The sequence below is a fragment of the Andrena cerasifolii genome, chromosome 6 (assembly GCF_050908995.1).
Source record: "Andrena cerasifolii isolate SP2316 chromosome 6, iyAndCera1_principal, whole genome shotgun sequence".
Lineage (NCBI taxonomy): Eukaryota > Metazoa > Arthropoda > Insecta > Hymenoptera > Andrenidae > Andrena > Andrena cerasifolii.
The window spans coordinates 1,361,949-1,385,024 of record NC_135123.1 but is presented as its reverse complement, the minus strand read 5'-3'; the positions used below and the strand labels follow the sequence as shown (position 1 = coordinate 1,385,024).

General features: G+C 36.7%; 1 protein-coding gene across 2 annotated transcripts in view; it reads right to left on the bottom strand.

Annotated features, from left to right (window-relative positions):
- Yellow-b (L-dopachrome tautomerase yellow-b) overlaps window positions 1-22,649 on the bottom strand; it is a 70,522-nt gene extending 47,873 nt beyond the window's left edge. The window contains exon 1 of one of the 2 annotated variants that reach the window (XM_076814097.1): window positions 22,364-22,649. The gene's annotated coding sequence lies outside the window, so the exon portion shown is untranslated. Of the gene's footprint in view, window positions 1-22,327 lie in introns of both variants that reach the window. The other variant, XM_076814096.1, reaches the window with a different exon arrangement.
- Between the last annotated feature and the right edge of the window lie 427 nt (window positions 22,650-23,076).

Here is a 23,076-nt window from a genome sequence, read left to right as displayed (position 1 = left end):
TTGACCATCTAAATGTTCAAATAAATGCCTGAATGAATGCTCATTGAAGTGCAACATGCAAAAAATCCATTGGAAATGTCTTTTAAGAATCATTTCGATATTGTGAATTAGATCTAGAATTCTTCCATCCAGTATTAGTTGCTGTTCCATCACAACCAATAACATCTAAGTTCTCAAGGGAGATTTTCAATTCATATAAATGCGAGATGACACTATCAGTAAATATTTTTCCCAGAACTTGACGTTGGAGAAACATGACTGATGCAGTTAAACGCCGGCTCTTGAATCAATGAAATGTTCCTCTTTCACTACGACCACCTTACGTTTCAAAATAGAAACACATAGATACTTCGCCTCGCGACAATATATAAAACACTATTTCACGTGTTTATGTGTTTAAATAATATTTTGTGATGCTCAACAGTGACGTATACCAAAATTTTATAAAAATATACAGAAGTCGCCAAATTTGGTAAAAAATTAAAAACATTGACCCTGTTGGGGGCCAGTCAAATATTGACCGATTTCAACATTTTGTTTGCCTCGATGTGTCTTCCCCAGAGGCAACTTTTCGGCCCTAGGCTATTTTGAGTTTCGAATTTTTTATTTTTTCGGCCCACCCTATTCTACAGTGTATTTCTTTTAACTAGATACGCTGGAATACCTCGAAGGCCGTTGAAGATATGAGAAAAATGTTATTATGAAAGTTTGGTAATTATATAGGAGAGGCACGCCTTAGCGATTTTCATGACCTTCAAGTACGTTGTCGGGGGAATGATTTTGAACAACTTTTTACTCTACATGTTACCACCGCTTGACGTTTCTTTCCTATACCGATACCTTGGAAATGATCAACATAGGTGTAGTTGATTCAGAATAAATATAGTAGAGCGTCCATTAGCCAAACCACTTGGAATCGAGGTTGTTCAGAAAATCGAATTGTGCAGAGAATGAAGCATACATGTACTTACTCAGTTTATAACTATAGGAATTACACCTAAATGTAATATACATACATAGTTATCATATACTTCCAAGAAGTGGCGGGGATAACGATGATTCGAATAATCGACGATTCAGATAATTGACGCTCTACGGTACCAAAATATTTTTATGAATATCTCGAAAACTAATGCCGAGCGGCGTCAACATGTATAGGAAAAAGTCATTCCCAATCATGACCCCAATAACATATGAAACCTAAAAATTTTGTGGTAATTATTTAGTAATAATTACCACCAAATTTTTTCACTTGTACTTTAAAAAGTAAGATAAATGTTTTTTTATATCTACGAATAATGAAAGCAGTAGGCACTATTGTATCACTATCATTTTTATCTTACTATTTATACATCTAAGAAGTAGTTATTACTGTATTGTACATATCTAACTTTTAACCGCTTTCGTTATGATTTTGTCTATATTAGGTACATATGCTTAAGTTAAAGAAAAGAAAAAAGTATAAGTTAATCGATTACTACTAATTCAATAATTCTTGAAAGATAAATTATTAGAGTGATAAATGTCAAATATTTCTCTGACGTCCTAACAAGACGTACATATTTCAGTACATATTTAGAATATATATTGTAGTGTTATGGGGTTAACCCCTTGCCATACCATTTCAATTCCGACACGAGTCACACGTCGAGCCATTTCACGGTTTGGCTCAGCGTCCGAAGTTGTCAATCGCACACGTCTTAGCCCCGTTACGCAGTTGCAACAAAGTTGCCGGCAACTTGGCTAACGGGGCTTATGATGTGTAAATTCATGTGTATGCGGCCAGGAATAACTGAAATGAAAAGACATCGGCGAAGAGATGAGTCGTAGTATCTACTAACCACGAGCCTGACCCTTGGTGTTTACGTTTCGCCCGATCGACGTACCACGGATCTCACCCACGCTTTCCATCTTTGACCCGATCGAAGTACCACGGGTCTCGCACGATGTTGCATACCAAGGAGTTAAATGTGTTTCTTTCCTTGGGTAGGAGTTGAATACGAATTTACTGACCTTACCGATTTTGGTGGTTGAAATTTTAGAGCATATATACCCCTATGGTCATTATTTGCTTTAGCGATTCCTAACCGATTTTGATGAAATTTTGATATGTTGTAAAACTCCACATTCTGAGCAACTTTTTCTGATACATGTTAGCGCTGCTCGGTCTTAGTTTCCGAGATATTCGCAAAAATATTTTTTAAATTTCTTGCTTTGGTGTTATAATTTGGGTTAGTGTTGAGTTAAGTTTAGTATAAATAAATATAAGTGCACTTCACATTCAACATTATTTTCAATTATTATTGAGAACCCGAGAACGGGCGACAGGAAACGAAAGAGTCGACACTTTGAAGTATCAAAGTATTGTATCGCTCCGTCTTTCAGCTCGAGCTCGAGCTCGAGCTCGACCCGCGGGCGGGCCTACAATGCATCAGCGCAACTTTTTCCTATACATGTTACCGCCGCTCGACCTTCGTTTCCGAGATATTTGCGAAAAACTTCAGTTGACTTATTCCGACACAACGCATTTCACTTTTCAACTTTTCTCGGGTATTATTATTGATTGGGGCTAGAATAGTGCGGGGGACGCGTACAGCATGGTGGAGAACCGATGTGAGTCAGGGTGTTGACGGGAGCCTCCACACATCCAAACGATGCTCTCGAAAGCACCCTCTTCCTAGCAAAAAAATTATGTTTTAGAAACAGAGGCATCCTAATATCCGGCAGCGCCGGCGCCGCCGAACAGAGTCGGGGTTAACGGCCATCCGCAAGTTTCTGGTTGAAATCTGCAAACTTACATTGAATTTATGCTACCACGTTTTACGCGCCCGCTCGCGGGCGCGCGCTCCCACGTTGTTCTAACCCCAACGTATACTAATATCCGGGACAAGTTGGAAAGTGGAATGTGTTGGGTCGGAATAAATCAACAGAAGTTTTTCACAAATATCTCGGAAACTAAGGCCGAGCGGCGGTAACATGTGTAAGAAAATGTTTTTCAAAATGTGGAGTTTTACAACATATCCAAATTTCATAAAAATCGGTGAGGAATCGCTAAAGTAAATAATTACAACCCCTATTACCTAGTATATATGCTCTAAGGTAGGAATGTATGTGACTCCCACAATCACCGCTCCTAAACGCAGAGGGCGCAATAAAACCTGACGTTTTTCACGAAGTCGGTATTTCGGACCATGTGGCACGAACTCCTATAATTCATTTCGACGCTTGATGCTGTATTAAATTGATTCATATTCTATTATGAAATATCCTGCGTAGTACAAGAAAAGATTTTTTTTTTAGTTTTTAGTGCATTTTTAATACAATCTTTTAACATAAATTTTTTTATATTCTAGTTTTTAGTGTTTGTGGATTTACATTCCACAGCTCAGACTTCTTTAAAAATATCTTATATTGCTGTATACAGTTTAACAGTTTGCTTAAGCAATATAGTGCTAATTAAGTAATTGTATTAATTACTTATATCACATATCGACGCGCGTTACGAAAAGTAAGGTGAATGTCCCAATTTCTGCTCATTTAAGAGGTTACTCATCATAAAAAAGGTGTAAAAAAAATTGTTTGTGATCAAAATTTGCAGAGTAATTGATTAAGTCTTTAATAATAAATCAACCGATTCAAAAACTATTTAAGAAAAATATTTCACGATGTTTAACTATTAGTGATTTATAATTAAATACAATGCTCTAAATGTCCGTGTTTCTGCACAAGAAAAATAGTAAAAAAATCTAAATCCAGAGCACAATACAGTATCTGTTTTTGTTATTAAATAAGAACTTTTACTGCAAAAACTATTTTCTGCTCAATTATCGAATCCCAATAGTGACGCTATTCCTTAACTCAACCAGCTAGGACACGTTTTAAAAATTTTTCGTTGCTTATGCTGCACTTTGATTAGCCCCAATCTTGTGCAACACTCGCGTAATTGTTCAAATAATTTAGAATTATTTTGTTGCAACGGTAGTACAAACGTAACGCTTATAATAATAAGAAAAATACGAAATGAGCAGAAATGGGGACATGAGCAGAAATTGGGACATTTACCTTAGCACGTTTCATTTTTTCTACATGCAGTTGTCCGTAAGAAAAAAATGAATCGTGCTACTCTTCGTAACGCGCATCGATATTGTCCATGCTCGCATCTAATTCCTCGGAGGTTGCCTGTGGAACCTAAGACTGTATTCTGTGTGTCGACATTTGAAGAACGCAAGCGTAGGATGAGAGTGAAAATATATAAGTCCGCATTCTGTGATCGCCGTCGCGGGGACGACCCGCATAGGTTGCGAGTTGTTGTGTAAGACCGTATTTTGTTTGTCGACGTTACAGATCGTTTTTATTATGTAAAATAAATTAAATGGAAATAATATGGATACTGTCAGTACTTGGGACATCTAATACTTCTTTACAAATATCTTTTGCTACTGTATACAGTTTAGCAGTTTGTTTCAACCCTATTGCGCTAATTAAGTAATTGAATTAATTATTTATATCACATATTTTCCATGTTCACATATATTCCCTCGGAAGTTGCCTGCGGAATCTAAAACTGTATTCTATGCGTTTTATCGGAGGGTAAACTATCCGCAATCGTTTAAATACGTATATAAGATACAGGACACGTGTCAAAAATATCATAAAAAAACTTAAAAAACCATAGACACCAATTATTTTATGATGACACATCAGTGGTTTTATGCCCTCCCGTAGCTATTGACAATGAGGGGTGAACAACCCCTAGTTAGTCAGCTACGTTGGGCTTATATAAGATATTTAAAAGGCGCGTAAGTTTTGAACGAATACAAAGGAAATTTAGGTAAATAGTACTTTATAAAGATGGAGCTTTAAATTGTCATTATAATTATAAATACCCTCAATGGGAGTTCAATAAGCTAAAATTAAAACACTGGAAAAAAAAATTGAGGAAACCAAGTGCTAATGAATTGGTAGCGGTTTTCTTTCATACGGGACATATATGATCAGCTGCATTTTACTTGAATCTTTCTCCCCACGCTACTGTTATGACGCTAAAAATAGCACTTATATCGACTTATGCGATATTTTCTTCAAGACTCCGCTATGTTTTTTCTCGAAAACTGGTTTGTTCTTCAGTCACATCCGAGTGCTTCACATGTTCACAGAATTCGTAACTACAATTCTGGCGATTAAAAATTATTACTAATCGCTGAACGTGATCAATTTATTATTGGTAACAATTCAAAGTATGTACTTGATGGAAATTCCTATAACAAGGGAGGAAGTACAATTAAAAGAATCTATACAAAAGATGTTGCTTGATAGCATATTTGAATTTAATGTTGTCGAAGTTTCGAAAGAGTTTTCATTGGACTTTATGGATCAGTTTAAAGAGTGTGAAGTTGAAGCTGTTGATGAAAATGATCATGATGAAAATTGGTCTGAACAAACATATACAGGAGTTTGTTCTCAACGTGATAAAGATGTTGATGTTGACTATAAGTGCAGAGCAGTTGCATTTTGGAATGGCGGAGGAAATAAGCGTAAGCTTAATACAGCACAACATAATTTTAAATATGTTTCTTCTAAACGGCAATTACGGCGATGGTTTCATCAAATTGAAGCAGGAGGAACCAAACGAGAAAGATTAGCACAAATTTCCGAGTATGTAATACAAAATTTGAGGGAAGCTATTGATGCCAGTTATATTTTGCATGCCAGAAATATTCGACGATGGGCTTTGAAGGCATATAAGGAGTAGGGTAATAATAACATGGTTTTTAAAGATTCTAGAAAGTGAGTATATAATTTTAAAAAAGCTCATCGCATTGTGTCACGAAAAATAACCAGTTTGTTACACGAACAACAGTTGAAGACGATAAAGTATTAAAAGTCAAGTATACAGACTTTGTTAATGAATTATAGCCTTTGAGTGCCAGAATAGGACCTGACAATATATATAATTCAGACCAGAGTGGATTTAAATTAGAAATACATTCTGGACGAACCTTGGCAGTGCAGGACACAAAAAAGTAGAATGTGTTGTACAATCTGTATTTTCAACGACACATAGCTATATAATACAACCAACAATAACTGCGGATGGAAGATTGTTGTTACCTCTCTGGTCTTGCAAGAAGCACAAGGAGAATTTGGACCAACAGTAAAACATTATTTAAGCCAACGAACGTGTACGTGACGGCATCAAAATCTGTAAAACTCACATCTGGTAATGTATATTTTGAAATTATCTCAGTTTAACAATCTTTTATTGATAATTGAAATTTAACTATACATATGTGTGTAGTTACGACGGAATTTAATTTAATGTTGCAGCTCGTTTCAAAACCTGGTTGGAGGAAGTCTTTTTCCCTAAAACCAAACAAACAAGTTTGTTGTTGCTAGACTCTTGGAGTGGGCACTGTGAAGAAGATTACGGATCCACCAAAAGGTATAATTGGAAAAATCCAATCTCTACCCTGATAGCCAGATCTGGCAGCAGAATCTGACGTCAGAACTGCAGCAGTCTGTGTCCGCATTTGGCTGCGTTCTGATGTGCAGAGTCTGAGGTGCAGTGCCTAATGTCAGATGGACAGCAGATCGACAGCAGATTTCGCCGTCTGCTAGGCACAGCAACAGCGCCATCTGAGGTTCAGAATTACCAAGCAATTGCCTACAGATGGCGCTGTTGCTGTGCCTAGCAGACGGCGAAATCTGCTGTCCATCTGACATCAGGCACTGCACCTCAGGCTCTGCACATCAGAACGCAGCCAAATGCGGACACAGACTGCTGTAGTTCTGACGTCAGATTCTGCGCTCTCGTGCCAGACCCTGCTCCCAATCTGATATCAGATTGGAGACAGATGGTTATCAGGGTAGGTGTTTATGGATTTAGGGTGTGGAAGAATTATGTTAGGCGTTTCTCCGGCGATGTGCTCTTGCATAACGATGCCGTTAATCTTCATTTAAGAAATAATGTAATCAAATTACAATCACTTGTACACAATCAATTGTCTTCACCCAGATATATAAATCTATTCCAGTATCCTTGGTATAAAAATGAATACACATAGCGAAAGTTAGGAGATTTTGTAAATCCTGTAGACTTTGCTTTCAAACAGAATACAAGAAATGAAATGTGCACTCTGCGATGAAACACCGATAGTTAGATGCACCTGGTGTAAAAAAGCATATTGTTTAAAACATTTTTTTTTATGAATACCATTTTTATGACATATATCATCCTTATGGTCTCCGATAATAATATTTTCACACACAAACACACACACACGCGCGCGCGCACGCACACGCACACGCACACGCACACGCACACTTTATAGTGTACACAAATACTTTAAGTGGATCATTTCGTAAACTGTATATATCTTGTCAGAAATTCAGATTACAAATTTAAGTTAAAAAGAATTAATGCAATAAGTAAATGTCTTCATTATTTACATATGTAACTGGGCTGTAGGGGGCTATTTTCTCATTAAGCAAGATTGTAATTACCTTCATCATTTTGTAGTCAATTTTCGCAAAATAATCTTTTCTTGAATTCTGTAAGCCCGATGTAGTTAACTAGGGGTTGTTCACCCCTCATTGTCAGTAGCGATGAGAGGGCATAAAACCACTGTTGTGTCATCATAAAATAATTTATGTCTATGGTTTCTTAAGATTTTTATGATATTTTTGTCACGTTTCAAGTCTCGTAAATGCGTGTTTAAACGATTGTGGTTTCCTCCAATAAGGGTGACTGACGATAACAACATCGTCCATACAGTAAATTATCACGCAAATGAAATTTATATGAAGTTTTCCTCAACACAATTTTGTACCCCGTGTGAACTTTGGGGGTTGGTTTCACCCTCTAAGCATTCAAGAAGGCCAAAATAAAAAGACAGGTATTTCTTATTTTTCGGTCCTCTAAAATATATCCAAAAACCAAAGCAATCGGAGATGAACACCTGAAAATCTTATAATTTTGGGGGTTGGTTTCACCCCCTAAATATGAAAACGGGCCTCTATAAAAAACAGGTATATCTTATTTTTCGATCCTTTAAAACATATTCAAAATTCAAAGCAATCAGAGGACACCTGGGAACCTCTCCTTGTAAGTAGTGCCGAGTATAACCCTCTGGCGTGCACGAAGGAGCGCGCTCCTTCCTTCCCTCCGGCGTTCATGTACTTTTGCGTGTTGCGATGGCGTGTAGCGCGCAAGAACGGACGCAAAAGCAACCGTGTAAAGGGCCCTATTAGCATATGCGTTCACGCTCACCCTTTGTGACGCAAAGCATACCGTCTAGCTACCGTTTCACCCGTCCACATTAGAATATTCGTACGTGCTCAGCCTTACTCAACGTATACCCATTCAGGTCTGGACCCGGCTTTAGAGGCCCCGATTGAAGAATTTGATGCCATTTGACGTGACAATGTCTTACAACTCAGCCTCTCATGTTCGGAAAGTGAGCGCCACAAAATTTTGCTCTCGGGTCCCCGGCAATTATTTTTCAAGAATAAGCAGTATGTTATATATAAATGTATAATTGCAAACGTGTTTAGATCCTTACGCTTCATGCTTCACACAAAATCTTATCACACTGACGTCACCAGACTGAGGAGGGAGCCGCGCCCCGAAACTCTGATTTCGAGCGATTGAGTATACTTGAAACCGCTTAGCGAGCGTATGGCACATCTGATCGGAGCAATTCTGGTGTCAATTTCAGCGTAAACAAACAAACTAAGTAATACAATAGCCAACAATCATAAATAATAAACACACATGGTGACATTTTAACACAGGTGTGTCGAACAAATGGCTCCTTCTCCTCTTCGCCTGCTTCGTAGAGCCGTAGGAGAACGGCCTCCTCCACACCCACTTCACTCTGATGAATTTCTTGGTTTGGAGGGGTACCGCACTCTCTCACCGCCGGGGGCCCGTCTCGTGCGGCTTTCGGAGTGGGGAAGTTCGACACCCCTGTTCTAACAAATAAACACTTTTTTTTTTGCAGATTACAAGCCAATATTGTTAAAAATCTCGAGTTCAGTGAAAAGGACACTGATGATATTAACAACATGATTAGTGCTCGACAAGATAAATCTAATACTGAAAGAATGACTAGGCTACCACAATTTGTTCTGGAGTTATATCCGCGTGGAGTTATATGAAGAAGTTGAAAACTCTACGCGGATATAACTCCGGAACGGATTGTGGTAGCCGAATCATTCTTTCAGTATTAGATTTGTCTTGTCGAGCACTAATCATGTTGTTAATATCATCAGTGATTCCTTTTCACGGAACTCGAGATTTTGAATTATTTTGGCTTATAATCTGCAAATAAAATGTTTATTTGTCAGAATGTCACCATGTTTGTACTTCTCGTACTATCGCCCAGTATTCATTCGTTTGCGTACTGCCGTCGTACTGTTCCATGATAATAACAAATAAATTGATTTTTTCATACCCACACAGTCTACCATTTCTCTCACCAGTCTCACCGCCTATACACCCAAAAACACCTACGACAGTGTAGACGACACTGCCCAGAGTCTTTTCGTATCACTTTTGAGCTATAAAAGATATCGGAATGCAATTTGCGCCGAAAAATAGAAAAAATTATCTCCTTCTAATGAGAAGTAATTTATCCATAACGATGGATAATTTAACATATTTTCCGGTTAATTAATTTTTCCTTTTTTCAGTTTTTTAACCACAATTTTTGTTAAAAAACTTTTGAAAATTGTTTATTTAATACTTTATTGAATGCTCTTTTTAAAAATCACGGTATTAATAAACAATAGGCCAGTTCTTTCTATATCATTACTTTCATAAATTGAGAAATAAAATTTGTATTCAATTATTAGTTCTGCAGCCTCAGAAATCTAATGTTCTTGTTTCCTTTCTTGTGATTTTATCCTTAATGTAGACATGCATAGATCGGACATAAGGAATAACGAATGGAATGTATCTTTGTTTATAGAGGTCTTTGAATTTTGTCTACAATTTGTGTGTCCGAATGTTGTATCCGTTTAGCTACTATACGCCACTATAATGGCTGTCGTTTATGTCATTCTTTTGGACCGATACGTCGCTATTGTAGCTTTTGCACGCAGTTAGCGAAAAATCTCTCCATAGAGGGGTAAAAGTTTGAAATTGAGACGGGTACGAGACCAGACGATATTGTTTTCAATCCTCATTACAGTAATCTGGGGTGCGAGTGGTAAACTGACCATAAAACCGCCCGTTGACGGTACTTTCATAAAGATCTAATAAAGAATATAGAAATTAAAATTTTCATTAACATATGAGTCATCGGAGGCCCAATTACCGCACAGGTAAAGGGACGCTGAGATTGCAAATATTGCCAAATCTTGTTTTCACAGTTGCAAGGACAAATATGTTGATTGTAAAACAAAAAGAAATTTGCTCAGAAGTTCCCAGAAGGTAACTAAAAAGCCAACAATTGCTGAAATTTTTTCTATGGGCTTCTTATGGAAAAAAGCTATATGTAACTAATTATTTGCTGTTGCTTATCAGGAACGCTATTACTTAAAATTTTGCACCAAATAAAAACATACAAACTTTAACACGTGTTTATACACAGATTAGAAGTAGTTGCCATGATATATTTCCTTTTTTTAGGAGCTTATATTATTAGTTTACAAGAAATACATTCTGTCAAAAAAGTACCGGGAATTGATCAATGAAACACAAAATATGTATTATTCATCCAAATTTATTGTATCGCCTTCAAAGTAGGCCTCTTTCGAAATAATACACTTATGCCAACCAAGAACCTAATCATCAAAACATTTTTTGAACGCATTTTTTGGAATCAACTTCAGTACTCGCCGCGAATTCTCTTTTATGTCATCTATCGACTGAAAACGGGTGCCTCGAAGTGGTAATTTCAGTTTTGGAAAAAGAAAAAAGTCGGCCGGAGCCATATCAGGGGAATACGGTGGTTGCTCGATAAGATTTGTTGAGATTTTGGCCAGAAATTCGTTCACAATAATAGCCTTGTGAGATGGTGCGTTATCATGGTGCAAAATCCATGAGTTTTCTTTCGATAAATCTGGTCTTTTTCGATGAATTTGCTCCCCAAACGCCGCATAACGCTCAGATAATATTCTTTATTTATTGTCTTACCTTGTGGCAAAAATTCCGAGTCCACAACACCGCGGTAATCGAAAAAAACTGTCAACATCACCTTCACTTTTGATCGACTTTGACGTGCTTTTTTCGGTTTCGGCTCAATTGGAAGGCGCCATTCCGAAGCTTGTTGACTGGTTTGCATGTCAAACTCGTAAACCCATGTCTCATCACCAGTTACAATGCGTTTTATGAATGTGGGGTCGGAATTGACTCTTTCTAACATGTCTTCAGCGACCTTAACGCGATTGAGTTTTTGCAGAAAATTCAGGTCTTTCGGCACTAGTTGAGCGGCAACGCGTTTCATGCCCAAACAATCGTTTAAAATGGTACGAATTGATTCGTGAGACACAGAAATTTCGGTGGCTATCTCTCTCCGCCAAATCCGTATCTCAAGAATACTGGGCATTTTCCCATACATATATATTTCGCACCTAATATAGTTGAATTTTGATGTAGATGTTTATTAAACTTTTCTAAATTGATTTCAAACGTTGATCACATAAGACGCAAGATTACATTGACTGAACGGGAACTTCCTTAAAGTCCCCGGTTTTGTACTTTTTGCACTTTTTGTAGTTTTTGCACTACGAGAGTGAGAAAAGCCCATGAGCGAGCGAGAGGAAACGAAACAGTTGACACGAAGTTGCCGTCGACTCTTTCGTTTCCACTCGCTCACTCATTGGGTGTTCTCACTCTCGTCGAAGGATTCGAAGAAATGGTGGGGATAGTCGTCGGGCTCCTAACGCATTGTAGAAACGGGCTGGAAACGAGGATTTACTGTGCTAATGAAAATATTAATTTCTATGTTTTCTATTAGATCTTTATGAAAGTATCACCAATAGATTGACGAGATTTCACTTAATGAAAATGGATCTAAAATCGAGCTCATTCGTATTATATTTAATCATACGTAATATATAATTGGTTTCCAAAAATTCAGAATTGAACCGAATCACGTGCAATTAAAGATATCCTGAACCAGGTCGCGTTTGGACTCATCTTCATCAGAAAAAGTGCACCCGTTCATTGGTAACAGCGTTATAAAAATCCAATAGAAAATATAGAAACTTAAATATTCACTATTGACGGTATGTGGTCACTGTGCGGAGCGAGCTGGACTTTCTCGGCAGAAACTATCGTTCGAGAAGGTCCGACTGACTTGAAACGGTATTCCGCCAAACCTTGCGTCACTCAAAGTGTTAATGAAATTACATTCTTTATAGAGATAACAATGTTTCGGTATTTGTACCAATAAAATATAGTTGGGAATAACTACGTTGAACATACAATACCGGTACAAATGCGCTTTTATTGATGTGGTTACACCTAATCAGACTCTCACCAGAGTATGAGTAAAAGTGATAACGGCAAACTGCCAAGCTTAAAATATTATGTGTCTATACAATCTCTACGTGTATGGATATTTTTCAGTTTTCAACTATCCGTGAAAGCAACCGGATTAAATGTCACAAAATACTTCCTTATACGGAATAAATAACATACTTATTCTAATAAGTTAACGTATTGGAATTAATGAAAAATTGCAAGTCATTATGAACAAGGATATGTAGGCAGGCAGAATCGGAGTAATTTAAAACGTATTGGTCGGCCGCGTAATGGTTGTAACGATTTTGAGAATGTCAGATATGTTTTTCTACCTGCTTATAAACATAAGCATCACAGGCTTTACAAAGTGTTGTGCATTCAATCGTGTAGGGGAGACCGGGGCAAAGTGACGCGAAAAAAGTTTGAAGTCGATACAACTTTTCCCTTTCAATAAAAATGTGTGGAAATAGATTTATAATATAATTTGAACATTACTATTGATAAATGACGAATAGCAATACTTAAAATAAACTTAAAGTATATTAAAATTCAACTTGAAAAGAAAATGCCAAAACGAGCATATATGGGGTAAAGTGAGCTGAAATAAAATACGAGTTTTAATTAAGGCTGCCGTCTCATCGGGCCTTGAATGTGTGCGTACGCTCACACAAGCTAGGAAAAGCGTGTAGGTATACGCGATGTTGTAAACAACCGTTTTAACCAACTTACGTCGTGGAATTGGCAAGAAGGAAGCTTTTGCAGGTATAGTTGCCTCCAGTAGACATCCGTGCAGACGGGTCTGGTGCGTTTGAACGCTAATAAGCACCGTACGTTGAAATAATAATAAATTTATAACTCGTGTACAGAGACAGACTCGAGAAATGACAAAATTATGTTTCAAGGATTCCCCGTCACCGGCGCTAATGGTATATTCGCGCCATGTACCATCAGAACCGGTGGAAGTCCAAGCTAGCCGATAAATGTAGGAAAAACATAGTTGCCGATACGCAACGAGAGTTGTATCGCGTTGTTGCCGCATTTCCCCTATTACTATTTGTCGTCAGGAAGGCTTGAATTATAACGTGTTTCTCTCTTCGTCCGTGTGGGGAATTTAGCGTTATTAATAGCTCATCGAATCTAATTAGGACGAACAGCGATACACAATATTGAATGTAATGTAATGTTTGAATGTAATTACATCAAATCATTTATGATAAATAATATACCATGTATAAATTAATTAAGTCTTGTTTTTGTCATTTTAGTTCCCTTTTTAAGCAGCCGCGTTTTTTTAAATTTTGTTAATTTTTAGTAACATACTGCTCAGATTTTCAAGATTAAAATGAGATGAAACACGGTATAAATCGGTTTATTTCATAACCCATGTTTTTCAACGTTCGCCGTTAAAAAGTATCGAGGCAATTTTGAGGTATATATAACTTGCAGCGACAAAGTTTTTTCTTAATATACAAAGAAGATTTTCACCAATTTTCACACTGATTCATAAATAATTGTAGAAGATATGGCGAGGTACATCAATTCCGCGCGGCATCAACTGTCAACGCAAGTGCTAAAATTACTAAAACGCGGCTGTTGACTGTTGGTGGCGCGCGGCATTTATATATATTGCTATATCTTCTACAATTATTTATTAATCAGTGTGAAAATTTGTGAAAATCTTTCTTGTATATTAAGGAAAAACTTTGTCGCTGCAAGTTATATGTACCTCAAAATTGCCTCGATACTTTTTAACGGCGAACGTTGAAAAACATGGGTTATGTCCAGTATTAGTTTTTAATTGAATATTACTACATTTTTTAACATAACGGTTTTGTGCATACATTTTACGGCTTCGCCAGAGTTTTCTGAAGTTATGTTTTTAGTCTCATAACAATCCCTTAATATTTACTCAAGTTATCGCAAATTTATGTTTAAAGAAATAATGATTTTGGACGATGAACAATTTTTTAAACAAACTGTAAACAGAAAAAATGTGTCCTGACGAGCTTTATAACCCTATATTTTAAAATTCTGTTTAATAACATTTAATTTTCCAATCTTTTTTAACGTTTGGACAATAAATTTTCCCATTTTCGAGCGCTAATCCCCTTATTGCATCCGACCCTTCAATTGCACATTGATTATAAAAATATTACATCCTTCTACGTATATATAAAAAATATTGATTCGTAAATTAGTATTGTTTCATTGACATGTTTCCTAACTTCACTACCCAGCCTCTCTATCTTTCATTATTGCTATCCTCCTTTATGCTCAGCGAGGCTCCGACGCTAGACGCAGCTCTCGTGCCGTATTTCTTCAAGACTTCTTGATAGAAAGAGATGTGGCAACAGCGCGACAGAGTCAGAGAGAACAGAAGATGTGGCAACTATGCGCCAAAAATTCATCTACACAGAGTACCTGGAGATGTCACCTCTGTACAACTTCTTTTTATCGACCGCAGTAGTTTCATTAGGGTCCGTCTGTTTACAAGGGGCGGTTTGATCAATTCGGACCATAACAAAAATAAGACGGCAGCCATAAGCATATAGGTAATTATTAACCCCTTACGCTGGGATGGCGTGTGTAGCACTTCAGTTTTTGTTTTTTTTTAAACCGTGGTTGTCAAAAACTGTGGCAGATTTTTCACTTTTTTGAGGTTAGATTCTGTTCCATCACGCCGCGTGGTTTCCCAGCTAGCTGACAGGTTAGGTTATTGCGCACATCACTCGCGCATCTTTTCTTTGCAGCTCAGTTTACCCCGGTCACTTTGCCCCGAATGTATACTCAGTGGAAAATTAATTATTTAATAATGTTAGGATTAATGTTTTCTCAAACGCGTGTACATATATGTTTGTAAGCTTGATATAAACGCGCAGAAAAAATTTGAAGTTAAAATAACACATTTAAGACTCATTTATCCAAAAAGCTAAATTGAAAAGAAAACAAATTGGAAGTTTCTAAAAATTCATTTTTATTTTTTTAAATGAATTTCCATTTTTCGATATTTGAATGTGCATAATTATCATTGTGGTATTACACACAATTATTACGTCGCCAAAATTTGTTAATATATTCTATTGTTAAAGAATAAATTAAGAAAATTCATTTTACCCCGAGGTTCACTTTGCCCCGGTCTCCCCTATTCAATCGTACATGAAACATATGGAGTTCGTACTATATAGGTAGGGTTAAGGGGGTAGACACGGATAATGCAGCTCGCTGTATACCGACACAATCTGGCCCGAAACATGGGTTTGGGGGCATACGTTGTTTGTCCTTATATGAGCGAATTTTGGGCTGGGCGAGGTTTCATTCGAAAGATGAAGGTTCAATGCAGCCCGCTCTGGTCATGGTTCGACGAGATTGCGTTGGTATCTTATACTATAAGTGTTGAAAGTAGAGCAAAAGTCGACAAAATACACCCGCATGAATCCAAGTATTTTTAGGTCACTAAAACAGTTTTGTGACTCAAACGATGACCAGAGCGGGCTGCATTGAACCTTCCTCTTTCGAATGAGACCTCAACCAGTCCAAAATCTGCTCATATAAAGACAAACAACGTATGCCCGTGATTGCATTCCCAAATACGAGTTCCGCAATATTGGCGATAATACAGAGCAAGTCACGTGACAAATTTGGTCGAGGTAGTGGATACGAGATGGCACCTACTCGGGAGGACTGACAACGTGGAATCATAGCAAAACTGAAGCGTTAGCTGCATACATGTGCCAGAGTAAAAGCGTGATGCAGTCAATGTATCCGTTTTCGTACGATTAGAGGTTAGGTTGTATGCATTTTAGGCATACATTGACTACGAACTGTTGGGAACTGTATACATTTACTAAATTAACGCTTTTACAGTAACACACACATCACTTGAAATCGCTGCCGTATTTATGTTATAATTATATGGTCACATTATTGGAAATAAAAAAAGAGAGATTGAAACTTTTTACTAATACTGGACTCCATATTTTCAGAATATGAATGTTACAGTAATTTTTTGAAATATTGCTCATACTATTATTCTTTTTTATTCTTCCGACTATTGTATAGAACATATAATAAGAATAAGTCTCCAAATCAGTCAACATTTGACTCCCTGATCCTTTTTGTAAACCTTTACGGTCCTATCTCCTAAGTTAAATAGTCCTTAGTTAATATTTAAAATGCAGACAGGTTTAAAAAAAAATAAAACAAAATAAAATAATAGATGTGACTTATTCTAATTTCACTCAGCAAATACCTATATTGAAAAGAGGAAAACGTTTTTGGTTAGAGCGTAAAGTTTAAACACAATCGGCTGGTGAAATCCAGGGCACAGTGTAAAGGAATTTGAGCAGAAAGAAAAGAAATTTCAACACTGTATCATGTTTGCTCTCATTATGATCAGGAAAATGTTATCAATATTTGAAAAGAAATGTTTATACAGAAAAAAACTAAAAGTAAAAAAGTTAAGCCTTTATTGTTATTGAAAAATTGTTGTGTATCTGCAGGGTAGCCAGGAACATTATGCAGGACCACTTATTTAGCGGAGAGGAACACCCACAGGAGTGGTGGTAATGTGTGCGTCAGCAACGTCTTCACGCATGCGTTACCACCACGCCTCTAGGTGCTCCCCTTCCGCTAAATAAGTGGTCCTGCATAATGATGCTGGCAACGCTGTGTATCTGTGTTAGCAAACCGAGGCGCTGGCTTTATTTTTCGGCTGCTATGACCCCCGTTCTATCCTTCTCTTTTACGACCCATCGACAGCGACAAAGTAACCGCGAGCCACTGCGAACATCGGAGAGTAATGTTCGCTGAATACCTATACCTACTTACAACGTACAAATTAAATTTCGAACCGAGGTTCGATGCGACAGAATTTACTGAATACGTGTAACACTCTCTCCTTTTTAATCTTTTATTACTTACGAATTATCATGTGGGATTTTTGTGAAAGTTGTATATGTTATAGTCTCTAGTGATATATAAACGTATGTCAAAGGTTTTTAAAAATTTTCACAATTGTGTAAATTGACTTTTTTTCATTAAATTATAACTGTTGAACTAAGAGACAGATAAGAATGAGCTTTTGGGTGCTTACAGTGGGGAAATAGGAGTACCTAATAACAATAATGAATCTTAAAACAGAAACAAATTTTAGACCATTTATTTTTAAATTGTTCTGAACAAATGCAATTTTATACTACCAGGGCACTATTTAAAATTTTGAAAAATGAGGATATAGGCCTACTTGTGCTCTTTACGGACACGTTTTCAGAAACACGGAGACTTTAAAATTGGTCACATGCAAATTAATTGAATGTGACGCTACGTCGCTCAGCAGCGGCTCGTCTGGCTGAGCCGCGCGTACTACAATATGGACCTATCTATTTCTTTAATTCCTAACCTTGCGTGGCCTTGAAAGTCATTGTATACCATATGGTTAAATTTGTCGAGCTGGTGCTGGGCGACACAGCGTCACATTCAGTTAATTTTCATTTAGCCAATTTGAAAGTGTCCGTATTTCTCAAAACGGGTCCGTAAAAGGGACAAATAGGACTATACCCTTATTTTTTCAAATTTTTAAATAGTGCCCCGCTATTAAATCATGGCATTTGTTTAGAACAATTGCAAAATAAATTTAAAAAAAAAAATTTTCGTGAAATAATTTTTATTAGGTACTCTTATGTCTTCATTGTAAGCACCCAAAGGCTCATTTTGATCAGTTTGTTAGTTCAACAGTTATAATTTTTTGAAAAAAAGATAACATTATATTTCAAAGAGCTGTAAGACCCACAATTTTTGACATTTGGAAAATCCGTCGAGATATGCCTATATATCCCTAAAGACTACAACATATCCAAGTTTCATCTAAATCTGAAATGTTACTCCGAAAAGTGTCCGATTTCGCATGGAATGGCCCATGTATTTCACTGGGCTCAGAAATATCATTTCAACTACCACAAATGCAGGGTGGAGGAGGTACCCCTTCCATGACGCCGACCGGACTACTCAAAATGCGCAGGCTGAATGCGCGTGATTATTATATGGCTGGCTCCTCAAAGTGACAGAAAATATAACCTATGTATATTGTATATGAAAATAAATGTTTAGTGGCTATTTCGTTCTTTTACGCTACATTTGTGAACCTTTTATCATCCTTCCAAAACATTATTATTACGCCGCAACAGTATCTTTAGGAAATCGGGTATAGCATATAGATTATATTTTGTCACTTCGAGGAGCCAACCACATAATAATCACGCGCATCCAGTCTGCGCATTTTCACTAGTCCAATTCAACATCCAACACAATTTTATATATAATGTTTGTTCATAACTGCTTTCTGCAGAGGACGTGTAATAAGTGTATTTCATGTTCTGTTTCGGTGCTTTGCTAATAAAAAAATGTCTAACCTAACAAACTTCGTTTCCTGGGGACATCCCCTCATCTATTTTCCCTTTTCGCTTATAATTCCTTACTGCTAACGTAGAATATTGTTGCATAAGCACATTTCAAGTAATTAAAATGTACAATGAATTTTCTACGTTTGCAGTACCAGCCGACTTTCCGTTTAAATTTTTATAAGTACAACGCAACAGCTGAGAATTTCTTTCCTTATTCAGAATAGAATACGGAAATAGCAAACAGCTCCCTCTCGTGTGCACCAGGCAGCGGCGTATCTATGGCTAATACCATTTCAGTGCAGAAAAAACCTGCTGTAATACCGACCTACCAAATCGGCCAGGTCACGTGACGTGTCTACCCCCTTAAGTGCCCAAATTTCGTTCCCGCGCATAATTTCGCCCTGCATTTCACGATTCCTATGATTGCATTCTCAGTGTCATCTGGTGGTAAATGTTCCATTAGTATACGTCAGTATTCTGACAGATTTGCAAGTAACAGGTTAAGTATTTGTGCATTTGCGAAGAAGAAGAAGATTTTCGAGCACGGTGAGTTTTTACAGACTTCAGTATGATAGCACGTTACCCGTTTCTATGTGAATATTATTTCGAATTCGAAGTTGTAACACTTTTTCGGGCATATCTTGTAGTTTCTTATACGCAATAACTTTGATGGCAATCACTCGCGTGGTCGTCTATTAGAGCGATCACCATATTGAAACTGCGCGAATTCCAAATTTCGTCTCCAGGAGGTGTTCTAATTTCGTCCCCGGAATTCTAAAAGAAATTGAGATCGATTTTCTAAAAATTTATTATTTGAAATAAAGGGGCTGAAACATGAACAGTTACAGGAGTGAAGTATCTTTCATCGGTTTTCAAGCACTTTTAGTAGAAATGTTTAATGTTTAATGAAGACGGCACAACAGCTTTTATGAATAAAAAAAAAATAATTTTTCATTTCATTTCCTGTTTTATAAACATTTTCGTGGGGGGCGAGATTAGGAACACTTTTTTCAGATCTGCATGTTGCACGGTTTCACATTTTGTTTATTATCTCGTATTGACATGAAATAATTACATTTTGTGATTCGTGGATGCATAGAGAAACGTTTAAAGAATTTTCATGTCAAGTGCCAGCTCATTGTAATTTTTTATACACCCTCTACAGTCTACAGGGTCAAATACAAATTGGAGACGAAATTTGGGCCCTTTACTAATCTGCGGAATAATTCCCAGCTACCTAAATCTTTGTATGAGCCTTTATTTCATCGTTTTAAACAATATGTTAAAAGTCCCCATCTATGTGACCCCTGCTAAAAATTTGACAGAGCGTCGAATGTAAAAAAAAACAGTTTTAGCGAATATCTCGTTATCTACTAGTTCTACGACAAAAATAGTTATTATAGAATTTGTAGCGTAGGAAATTCTGCACAAAAAAGTTTGTATCAGTTTTTTTTTCATAGGAGTAACCATTTTCATGTACGACGGTTTTACATAGTTTCAGCCTTCATACAGAAGTAAGCTACAAATTTTATGATAACAATTTTTGTCTTAGAGCTGAGGGATAACGAAATACTCGCGAAAAACACATTGTTCAAAAATGACGAAATAAAAGCCCATACAAAAATTTAGTTTGCTGGGAATTATTCCACAAATTGACTTTCACTGGACTAATGGTATTATCCTGCTATTCTAGTCTAAATCGGAGGTAAACACGTCCGACACCTCCGTTATCAGACATAAATGCACACTGTTGCTTTAGAACATTTAATTTTGAATAGGGCAAATCCGGGAGACGCGGTCGGGTCGGACAGTTGGTCGAGTCATTATATTTCAGACTCTATAGACGTCTAGACTCGCAGAAAACACATTCAGTCAACTGTTTAATTCCTAGAAAAGCAATTGTTCTGAACCTTAACACGCTTTTGCGTATATAGAGTCTGAATTATAGCGACTCAACCAACTCTCCAGCCCGACCGCGTCTCCCGGATTTACCTTACACTGAATGCCACTAAATTAATAGAAAAATCTGTTTAAGATAACACTTACAAAACAACAATATACGCATCTCAAATAAGAAATGGTTTTGAACACTCACTACGACTTAATACGTAGCGATGTATATACTGCATATGTGCCACATATTATGTGGGGTCGGAAAATTCGAAGTCAACGTCTATTTATGCAAATACTAAACGTTCACCAGGTATGATCATTCATAGATCGTTCTACATTTTTACACTGAAAAAAGAAACAATATCTCGTAAAAAACTATTGAATGAGCATGAACTAGAACAGTCTGATTAAATGACTGATGGTTGTATGCACTCGGGTAAAAAATGTCACAGAAACAAGATATTATTGTCTTCTTTGTATAGATCTCATACCACAGTTGTGATAATTGAATTATACTGTAATTTAATTACATTGTATTTCAATTATATAAAAATTCAAATAACGCAATTGAATTACATAATTCAAACTTTTCAATTAATTCAATTCCTAATTACTGCAATCATGCATGTAATTGAAATACAATGTAATTAAATTACAACTCAGAACTCTGAAGAAGTTAGATAAATGATTATATTTATGTTTCATGTCTATACGATGCCCAATTAGTGGTTAGTGGTGAACTAAAAATGTTACTTTTCCAGTTTTTTCCTATTAGGCGATGTATTTCACTGTATTTCTGTATTAATTTTTTTACATGAGACGCATTAGGTGATTGCCGTTATTTTTCCCTTTAATATATTATGTAAATTAGGTAGAGCAGATACATGTTTCTTTTTTTTACATTTATGTTTGAATGTGTAAAAAATGTAACAATGAAGTTTATTTCTCTTTATATATTATAAATTTATGAATAACGCCATATTCATCACTCATAATTTTTTTTTTCTGTTCGAAACCTTTACCTACATATATCTTCCTCTTATTACCCCTCAATTTGGTTACCTCTTAATTCGTAATTCGTAATTACATTGTACTTTGCAATTATACTTCAATTGCGATTACGAATTGTGATGTAATTTAATTGAATGAGAGAACTGAATTACGAATTACAATATAATTGAATACAATGTAATTGAATTATTTTGTAATTATAATTGATGGAGTAATTCAATTGTAATTCTGCACAACTCTGTCTCATACACGACCTTACTGAGACATGTTCTCGTTTCAAAACAATTGTAAGATTTTTTCCATTTGAAGATCATAAAAAATGTTGAATTCTTTCCTTTTCATTATATACAAACGTGTTCCTCGTTGTTCTTCCAACCGCAAGGTTTTTTATTTGCACTAATTAGGCACAATATGGCTCGTACGGCCATTACAGTGAAATACATCAGACACGAATTTACTTGTACTTAATGTTCAGGTGTGGGTTTGCTTTCGATCCACGAAATATCACGCGATTGGCAGTTAGCGCGTGAAATATTATATCAAAATCAATTACCGAAATGTAGGAAGCGTCTCGAACAATCCCTCTCACCTAAATCGTGAATACAACTTTCTTCTGTTCACTTTCGACGTTTCCGTGTGAAACACTCAACTTTGCGTCGTTCGGTCGATTATTTATTGCTCGCCTATCGCCACGATCGAGGATTACCGCGAGAAAACTGCAGGAGCGAGATGCAGCCGCGACGGTAACGCGCGACAAACTAAGAATTCGTCAGCACAACGAAGGACGTTCTTTCCTGCGGTATCGTTTGGTACTGTTCAAGGCTTTGCGGCCACTGATCCGCCCGACAGACCTGTTAAAACACCGCGATTCGTCGTTCCCCACTATCCATAACGTTATTACGTAGTGGGACACCGAAGGAGCTGTAGTAACATTCTCAGGAGTTGCTAAGTTATTTCAGCATCGTAACAATAACTACAGTGAGCCATAAAATTCTTGCCACAAGCAAAGTTTTTGGGTGAGCTCTTAACCCTTAGTTTGTCAGCTTCCATATCCTTATATCCCATAGAACATACATGATACAAATCCTATACAGCACATTTAGGAAAAGTTGTTACAGCAAGTTAGATAACATAGGTTTTCAAATAGAAACAATTTAAAAGATCTAGGAATTATAATAATAAAACGATGGTCAACAATAGGAGCAAAATGAATGAGTTTATCCACATCAATGCCGAAACGAATACAGGTTATTATCAATGTTAAAGGATAGTCAGCAGCAAAGTTTATGTTTCCTTCTTAAG